Below are 9,296 nucleotides of genomic sequence, written 5' to 3'. Positions count from 1 at the left end.
AAACTTGATTGGGTTCTGGTTTACTACTCCACAAAGGTAGATAAAGAGATAGAAGGGGATATGAAGAGGGAGAGTGAATAAGAGAGATGGAGAGAGAGAGAGAGAGAGAGAGAGAGAGAGAGAGAGAGAGAGAGAGAGAGAGAGAGAGAGAGAGAGAGAGAGAAGGATTAGGGGATAGGAGAAAGAGAGAGAGGGGATGTGAGAGAGAGAGATGGAGAGAATGAGAGAGAGGGAAAGAAGGGGATAATAGAAAGAGAAGGGGGATATGACAAAGAGAGAATGAGAGAGACAGAGAGGATGTGACGGAGGGAGAGAGAGAGAGAGAGAGAGAGAGAGAGAAAGAGAGAGAGAGAGAGAGAGAGAGAGAGAGAGAATGAGAGAGAGTTAGAGAAGGGGATATCAAAAAGAGAGGGGGGAATAGGACAAAAAGAATGAGAGAGAGAGAGAGAGAGAGAGAGAGAGAGAGAGAGAGAGAGGATGGGATGGAGAGAGAGAGAGGGGGGATAGGACAAAGAGAGGGGATGAGATGGATAGTTGAATTAAAGGATATGATAGAAAGAGTGAGAGAGAGAAGGAGATGAGAGAGAGAGAGAATGGGATGGATAGAAGAATTAGAGGATACGATAAAAAGAGTGAGAGAGAAGGGAATGAGAGAGACGATGGCATGGATAGAAGAATTAGAGGATATGATAGAAAGAGTGAGAGAGAGAGAGGTGGGGGCAGAGATAGAGAGAGATACAAAGAGGGAGGGAGAGAGTGAGGTTTGGGGAAAAGATAGAAAGAGTGAGAGAGAGAAGGGGATATAAGAAAGAGGGAGGGGGATAGAAGAGAGAGAGGATGAAGAGAAAGATTAGGGGATATGATATCAAGAGTGTGAGAGAGAAGGGGATAGGAGAAAGAGAGACAAGGATAGGATAAAGGGAAGAAATGAGAGAGAGAGAGAGAGAGAGAGAGAGAGAGAGAGAGAGAGAGAGAGAGAGAGAGAGAGAGAGAGAGAGAGAGATGTAGAGAGAGGATGGGATGGAGACAAGGATATGATAGAAACTTTTTTATTAGAATACATAACTTGATAGTTCTCTCTCTCTCTCTCTCTCTCTCTCTCTCTCTCTCTCTCTCTCTCTCTCACTCCCTCCCTCAATCTAACCTTGTGAAGTAGTAATATAAAACCCAATCAGGTTTTGTAGAACCTAATCAAGTTATGGCTTGGTGATAGCCTAGGAAAATGAACCAAAGGCTTGGGAGAATATTTTCCCTCCATTTTTTTTCCTTTAGACATTTTTTCATCTTCTAAGATGGATTCTTGTCTTTGCCTTCATCAGGTTTTCTAATGGTGAAGTGGGTATGTCTAAAATGACCATCATAATCTTACATGTCTTCTTAGCTTTCTAACCATATAAATTTTTCTTTTTTTGGACAAAATTAACATTGCAAAGTGTAAAAATTTTCCTTAGGGAAAAATTCACCCAAGAACTAAGAACTCAAACACAAGCACAACTATAAACCATAAAGGAGTATGATCAGAATAACAATTTATTCAATTCAATATGCATTAAGATTACACTAGGAGTGCCTATATATAAAGGCCTCTAAGATACATCTAGAATGCCTCAAAATCAGCTACATGATAAGTCATACAACTAGGCACATGTCCACCAAATATGGGTTATCCTCCATTAAGCACGAAAGTAAGTGCGATGATGAGAGGATAAGCCTACAAGGGTGTAACATGCAAATCAGTGTTGTAGATAACATGTGCTAAAAGGAGAGTGTAAATAACTATGTTGTCTACATGAAAACTCAGTGAATGATGCAAACTCTAGTGTTGTAGACACCATGTACTGAAATAGAGTTGCATACTTCTATGTTGACAACTCAAAGAGGTGTGCAAACTCCTAAGTGTCTCACAAAATAAAATAATAAAATAATGCATTAACCTAAATAAAATTAAGTGTAAATAGTAAATGCATATTTACACCAGCACCCCCCCCTTAAGTGCAACTTAGGGGAATGCCCTTAAAATTATGAAAACTAGGATGAAATGCATAATGGGTCCTAGCTACTAGGCCATGTTAGGTACCCATGTACATAACGAAGATGCAATCTCTCATAAAGTGGAGAAAGAGGGAAAACCTCATAGGAAAAAGCCTCCCCCAAAAAGAGAGATGAAAATTCAAGATGCATGGATGGATGGAGTAATCAAGACCCCCCCATTACAACATACATCTAGTATGTACAATAGCAAAGAAGGAGAAGAACACGACCTCACAAGAGGAAAAAGTCCCCCCCATAAAAAAGAAGAGGAAGAGAGACAAGGTAGTCCCCCTGCCAAATGAAGAATGTTGACCAGTGAATGATGCTTCAAGGAAGAAGTTGGTCCAAAAGTGCAGAATGACATTCCTCCCCTTTGGAAGAACCAATGGAAAGGGTGCAATCCTAAAGATGTATGCTGGTCCTAAAACCTGCTCAAGTATCCCTGTGCTAATACTGATGGTTGCCCCTTCCAAATGTGCTAAAAATAATGAATGTAGATCTAGAAAGGATGTCTATTGAACCTATCCCAATGAACCATGTATCTCCTCAATTAATAAAGAGACCTTTGACAATTGTTGTTCATAAGGATCCACAATCACACCAATCTGTAAAGATTGATCATGTAGAGAATGGACATGAAGATCAGAGTCAACCTTCACAACAACTGTAGAAGGATCATCTTCATCAAAGAGAAGATGTAAATCCACAAGGCTATCTCCCAAGTTTTCAATGTGTGACTCCATGAACAAACCTAGAATATCTGCCATGTAGTCATCAACTAAAGCTGGAACTAGAAGACGAGATGTACCATGTTGTGTTGGACCTTTCACTGAGGTAATCTATGCATGTGGATTGGATTGATGTCGTGACCTCTTGCTACAATTATTGATAGAACCCCACATGTATGAATCTATTGAAGCACTATCGCTGGTCTCACTATTAGTTTCCATTATGTATGAATTGTAGAGAGGATTAGAGGATAAGCTGGGTGAACTTTCCTCAAAGTGAACATCCTTCTCCACAAAAATCTCATGGGTCTTTGGATCCATAAGTCTATAAGCTTTAGCATTATCTTCATACCCAATGAAAGTACAAGGCCTAGGTTCTAGTGCCTTGCATCCCCTAGAAGATAGGTTAGCCCATGCTGGACAACCCAAGACTCTGAAGTGACTCACAACTAGTTTTCTTCTGCACCATGCCTCAAAAGGAGTCTTCTTGTCTAAGGCATTATGAGGAGACATGTTAAGTATGTGAGTAGCACTTCTAATGGCTTCAACTTCAAGTGTAGGATCAAGAGATTAAATGCAGATTAAATGCTAGTGGATTCTAAAGATCAATTCTCTCAAGTCTACAAAAGTCTCTAAGTCTTCTGTCCACATATCTATTCTCATTGTCCATCCGCAAAACCTTGATGGCTTTCCCAGATTTTTGTTCAACATGAGTCTTAAAGGCTTGAAGCTTGTCAACCACTTCATTCTTGTGATGAAGGAAGTAGACCCATGTGAATCATGAAAAATCATCAACAAAAGCAAGGATGTAGCGACCTTGGATGACTAATATCACTGCAAAGGGTCCTGCTAAAACCATGTGAACTAACTAGAGAACAACTGGTGCTCTAGAAGACTTGCCTTTATCATACTTCTCCTTAAGATGCATATCCACTAGACATGAGGAACACTCTCCCTTAGAAAAGTTGATGTTAGGTAGACCTTTGACCATGTGTTTCGAGAAAAGTTGTTGAAGATAGTAGAAGGCAAGATGACCAAACCACTCATGCCATAGTTTGATTTGTGAATGTGAGTGAGTCAAGAAGGTTTGAGAAGGAGACTTAGGTACAAAGTGGGAGAAGGAATAAAGCCTCTTGTCATGATTGACTTTCACCACTACAACCAATGAATCATCTTTAAGACTACACACCATCTTTGAATCTAGAAGGAATTCAACTTTATGACCATCTCCAAGGTGAGTGATTTGGTAAACTAAGAAGAGATTAGAGCTAAGGTTAGGAACATAGAGAGCATATTTGAATTCCCCATTTTCAATTTCCACATGTCTTTTTCCTTCAACTTCCACTTTAGTATCATCTCCCATGAAGATGTGCAGTACCTATGACTGCTTCAATATAGAAATGTCTCCCTTTAAAGAACCCATATGCTAAGAGGCACTTGAGTTAAGTATGCATTTCGAAGAAGAACTTGTATTTTCCATAAGTGCTTGCCCTTTTCCCTTTGAAGAGGTTGGATTTGAATACTTGGAACTACCTGGTACTTGAATCTTGTTCTTCCTGAGTAGGTTTTCCAACTCATCGATTCTTTTAGTCTTGCAATAATGCTCGTCATGATTTGGATTTTTATGTTATGCACAAAAAAGTTTGTTCTTCTTTTCATTACTTCCCTTCTTGTTGGAAGAAGAATTGCCTTGCTATGAGGGGGATTTTTGTGTCTCAGATTGTGATTTCTGCTTCCATTGCTTCTTCTTATTGTTGCTAGAACTTTTCCCTCCTTGACTTGATTGGTGCTCATCACTAGCCACCAATGTTTTTCTCTTTGATGTCGTGAGAAGTCCTAAATCCATCAAGTGAGATTGTTCAACAATCAATATCTTTGTGAATGCATCAAATGTAGGCTTCTAGTAAGCAGTTCCCACATTCAACCTATGAGTATTAAAACTTGAAACAAAGGAAGCATACTCTGAAGGTAGCCTCTTCAGGATGTGATGAATCAACTTTTCATCCTTTATGGGATTTTTACAATCTTTAAGTAGTGCCCTATACTCATTGGCTTTGTTGGTGTAATCTTGAATTGTGTCAAAGTTCTTTGGATCCAAGAGAAGTAGATCATCCTCAATTTGAAATCCCTTTTCTTCATCCACCTTACCATACAATGATTCAAGTTTGTCCCAAGCTGGATTGGATTTTGTGAAACTATCAATGTGAAAGAAGAGATCTCTATGTACACAACTCCTGATAATTCCTAAAGCCTGTTGGTCTTGTTTTTTCCATTCAATGAGTTCTTTAGCATCATTAGGTTTGGTAATTGTACCATCAACATAAAGAGTGTAACGTTTTTCCATTAATCTATTCCATGCAATATTTTTCCATGTAGAATAATTGTGTCAAGTTAGAGGTGGACATTTAAATGAACCTATGATGCAGAAAATGAAACGAGCACAAAAGAGAGACAAAAGAACATAGTACACACCCCCCCTTTTCACTCAATCAAAAGACCCCCTCAAAAAAATGCTTTTGGCACTTTATAAGTAGTGCATGTACAATGGGCCACTTGTCAAAATGAACAAAGTGGACTTTTCGATTTTGCTTTTACAACTACCTTTGAGGCCAAAATCTAGAACAAAGCATTATAGCTCAGATATACAACAATTCTAAAAATTAATCAAAACATTAAAATGTAGAAAAAGCCCTAGTTCTAAAAGTGAAATTTTTGTCCACAGAACCCTAGAATTTGACTACAAATCTAGAAAGTAGATAAAAAATAACACACTTTCAAAAAAATGGAACCTGAAAAGGTGACCAAATGTGCCTATATGGAGCGTTTGAAGTTACAAAATGTAGGATTAAGCATGTATAGTCACCAAAAAATGCAATTTCTAAAAAATTCTTGCACCAAAACTAGAAAAGAACACCACCACTAGAAAGTTCAAGAAATTCTACTAAATTTAAAAAAAAATTGCACTAGAATTGGAGTTTGGATGACCAAATTATGGGCTCGCAAAGTTAGGTTGCCAAATCAAAAAGTAATCTAGAGAGGGTTCTAGAAGGAAAATTGATATCTTAAAATTGATGGTCAAATGGTTGTCATAGCAATTGTAAAATGACTAGGAATGACGGTCAGATGGTCATCAAATTTAGGCTCATAAATCTAATGGCATCAACAATTCTCAGCCTTATGGTGACATTAGTATGTATGAACCATACAAACAGGTTAAGGGGCAAAGTACGATCTATTGACTATGCAAGTGATTCAGTATATGATCTACTTGCATGTTTGCTAACTGTATTCCATGCTACACTATATGGATCAGTGATCAGATCTGATGTGGTGCTCTATGATTCAGTGCTAATGTGTCAGGTACAGATTCATACTGGTGCTGATGTGGCATGATTGGGACTATCCACGTAGGCCTCAGGTTGACGAGTTGTTGTCTCAATTTTGCTGACTCTTCTATAGAGTCAGATCGAATTGGGATGACAACTGGACACTTATGTGATGTGACATGTACATGGTCTTAGTGATGCCACATGTACTCTACTTGTCGTGTGGCTGAGACTGTACACTATGTCCAGGTGGCTAGTGGGATGGCACTGCATGTCAGAGATTAAATTCACTGTAAACATTTTATGATGGCCAAGTTCAGAGCAGCAGTCAGGCTAGAATAGTGAATGTCAACGCTGAGTCTTTGTTTTACCGCTACCGACGGTGTCTTTTAAGCACCAAATTCAGTGGGTTTAATCCCACATTGTTGGTGGGATAGACCTGTACTTTGTTTAAAAAGGAAAGGTTGCAAACTATAAAACAAAGAGCCCACTGGTGAGAGAGGTGGTGGGGTTTGTCCTTTGCCAGGGCTTTTGTGAGCTCAACTGGAATTTTTCACTGGTGTTGAAAGAAGCTGCTGGGCTTTGGAAGTAAGTTTGGCCAGTAAGTTTGAGCAGCCAAAAATTTATGTGATGCCCGCTGATGTAATTATACTGCCCTGTAAAAGATGCTGCAAAATATTCCTTTGCACAAGATCAGGATCTGACAACCTGATTTTGCAAAAAAAAAATTCTTTGCTACCTACTTGAAGTGAATTTTTTTTTTTGAAAAAATACAGTAAAAAATGCAGAGAATTAAATTTAAAACCCCAAAAATTAATCAAATAGATTTGCAAACCATACCTAAATTGCAAATAAGGGCCTACAGGTGCCGATTTGCAAACTTTTTTTGCCTCACAATCGACTTTGGCCTAGGATAGCCGAGTTTATAGTCAATCTTCACCGAATCAACATTTTGGATGCAATGACAAGGTCAGATCTAGCTCTAGATCCTCCCAATTTTTGCAGTACTTAGGATTCAAGCTGAGGTGCTAAAGCAATAATGGTGTCAAATGGCTATGTGAAGAGACAATCTCCTAGCTCTGATACCATGTAAGAATTTTCCTTAGGGAAAAATTCACCCAAGAAATAAGAACTCAAACAAAAGCACAACTATTGACCAGAAAGGAGTATGATCAGAATAACAATTTATTCAATTCAATATGCATTAAGAGTACACTAGGAGTGCCTATATAGAAGACCTTTGAGATACATCTAGAATGCCTCAGAATCAGCTACATGATAATTTATACAACCAGGCACATGTCCACCAGATATGGGTTATCCTCCATTAAGCAAGAAAGTAAGTGCGATGATGAGAGGATAAACCTACAAGGGTGTAACATGCAAATCAGTGTTGTAGACAACATGTGCTAAAAAAGGAGTGCAAATAACTGTGTTTCTACATGACAACTCAATCAATGATGCAAACTCTAGTGTTGTAGACACCATGTGTTGAAATAGAGTTGCATACTTCTGTGTTGTCAACATAACAACTCAAAAAGGTGCACAAACTCCTAAGTGTCTCACAAAATAAAATAATAAAATAATGCATTAACCTAAGTAAACTTAAGTAAGTGTAAATAGTAAATACGTATTTACACCAACACAAAGTTTAATTACTTTAACCAATGCCTTGACATTCCTCACAGACATATGTCTACCATTGTTTAAAATAAATTTTTATATACTTAACCAAATTTAAATTAAATTATATGTTATTGTTCTAAACTTTATTCTATACACTTAAAAAAATAATAATTTATTTTTGATTATTTTGATGCCAGTTATGCTCACCACACGAATAGGTACCAAAATTTTAGGATGTAGTCAATTCAATAATTCATAATTAAAAAAATACTCATCATAAAATTACAAAAAAATACACAACTTATAGATATGACTCTTAAATATCATCCTACCAAAGGGATATGTTAGATACTAAATATAACTTGGTCTTTGGTGTTGCACATGAAAATAGATATATGTTATGTTTTCTTAAAAAAATTGAAAGAACCATTTTACATGTGTGTAGGGTTTGATCCACCTAATCTTATCCATTTCATAAAAACTCTAGTAGTTTATAAAGTAGATTTAGAGTACTATAATTATCATGTTTTACACATCTTATCATTTTTAGTGGATGACCCTCAAATGTCTCATCCAAGTTTAGGTTTAGCTAATTTTAGAAAAAAAAGTGTCAACTTATACCCCCCTTTTTCTACACCATCTTGGTGCACTCACCCATACTGATAACCAATATTCTATTATAAGTTAATTGAATTCAAATAAGATACTAATTGATTCACCAAATCATTATGAACACAAAAACATAAGAAGTAAATATACCTAGTTGAGTGTTCCTATAGGGTCCTCTCTTTGCTTGAAGGTCTCAAATAGGGCTTTGTGATCAACATTACTAATAGTAGAAAGTTCTTTTACTTTTGGTCTTCCTTGATGCTTCACCACTTCACATTTTCTAGTATAATAAGGTGTGAATATATGAGAATTGTTTTATGCTTCTCATAGTCTTCATCATATGATCGCTTCATGATGACTGATTTCGCTTCATGATGACTGATTATAATTTTTTATATGGATAGAAAGGGGTTATAGGATAACTTATGACCGCTTTCGACATGATTCATGACAACCTATGTCCCTAGGGGTCCTAGGAACCTTAGGTACCTATTATAATTGTTCAAATGGGTTGAAATGGATCATAAGATAACCTATGACCCCTTTCAAAAAATTTCATGACAAGATATGTCCCTAGGGGTCCTAGGACCCCTAGGGACATATTATAATTTTTCCTATGGGTTGTAAGGGGTTGTAGGTTACCCTATGACCCCTTTTTATCATTCACGTGACAACATTTGTTCCCAGGGGTCTTGGGACCACTAGGGACATGCATGTTGTGTTCTTATGGGTCACAAGGGGTCATAGGTTACCCTGTGACCCCTCTTGTGTTATCAGGGTTCCTAGGACCCCTAGGGACATGCATGTTGTGTTCCAATGGGTCAAAAAAGATTGTAGTTTACCCTATGACCCCTTTTGACCATTCACATAACAATATGTGTTCCTACATAAATATTGTGTTCTGATGGGTCGAAAAAGGAAATAAGTTACCCTATGACCCCTTTCAACCATTCACATGACAACATGTGTTCCTAGG

This window comes from Cupressus sempervirens, chromosome 5 (genome assembly GCF_028749045.1).
Source record: "Cupressus sempervirens isolate cs-2001-9-10 chromosome 5, ASM2874904v1, whole genome shotgun sequence".
Classification (NCBI taxonomy): Eukaryota; Viridiplantae; Streptophyta; class Pinopsida; order Cupressales; family Cupressaceae; genus Cupressus; species Cupressus sempervirens.
This window is presented reverse-complemented; position numbering follows the sequence as displayed.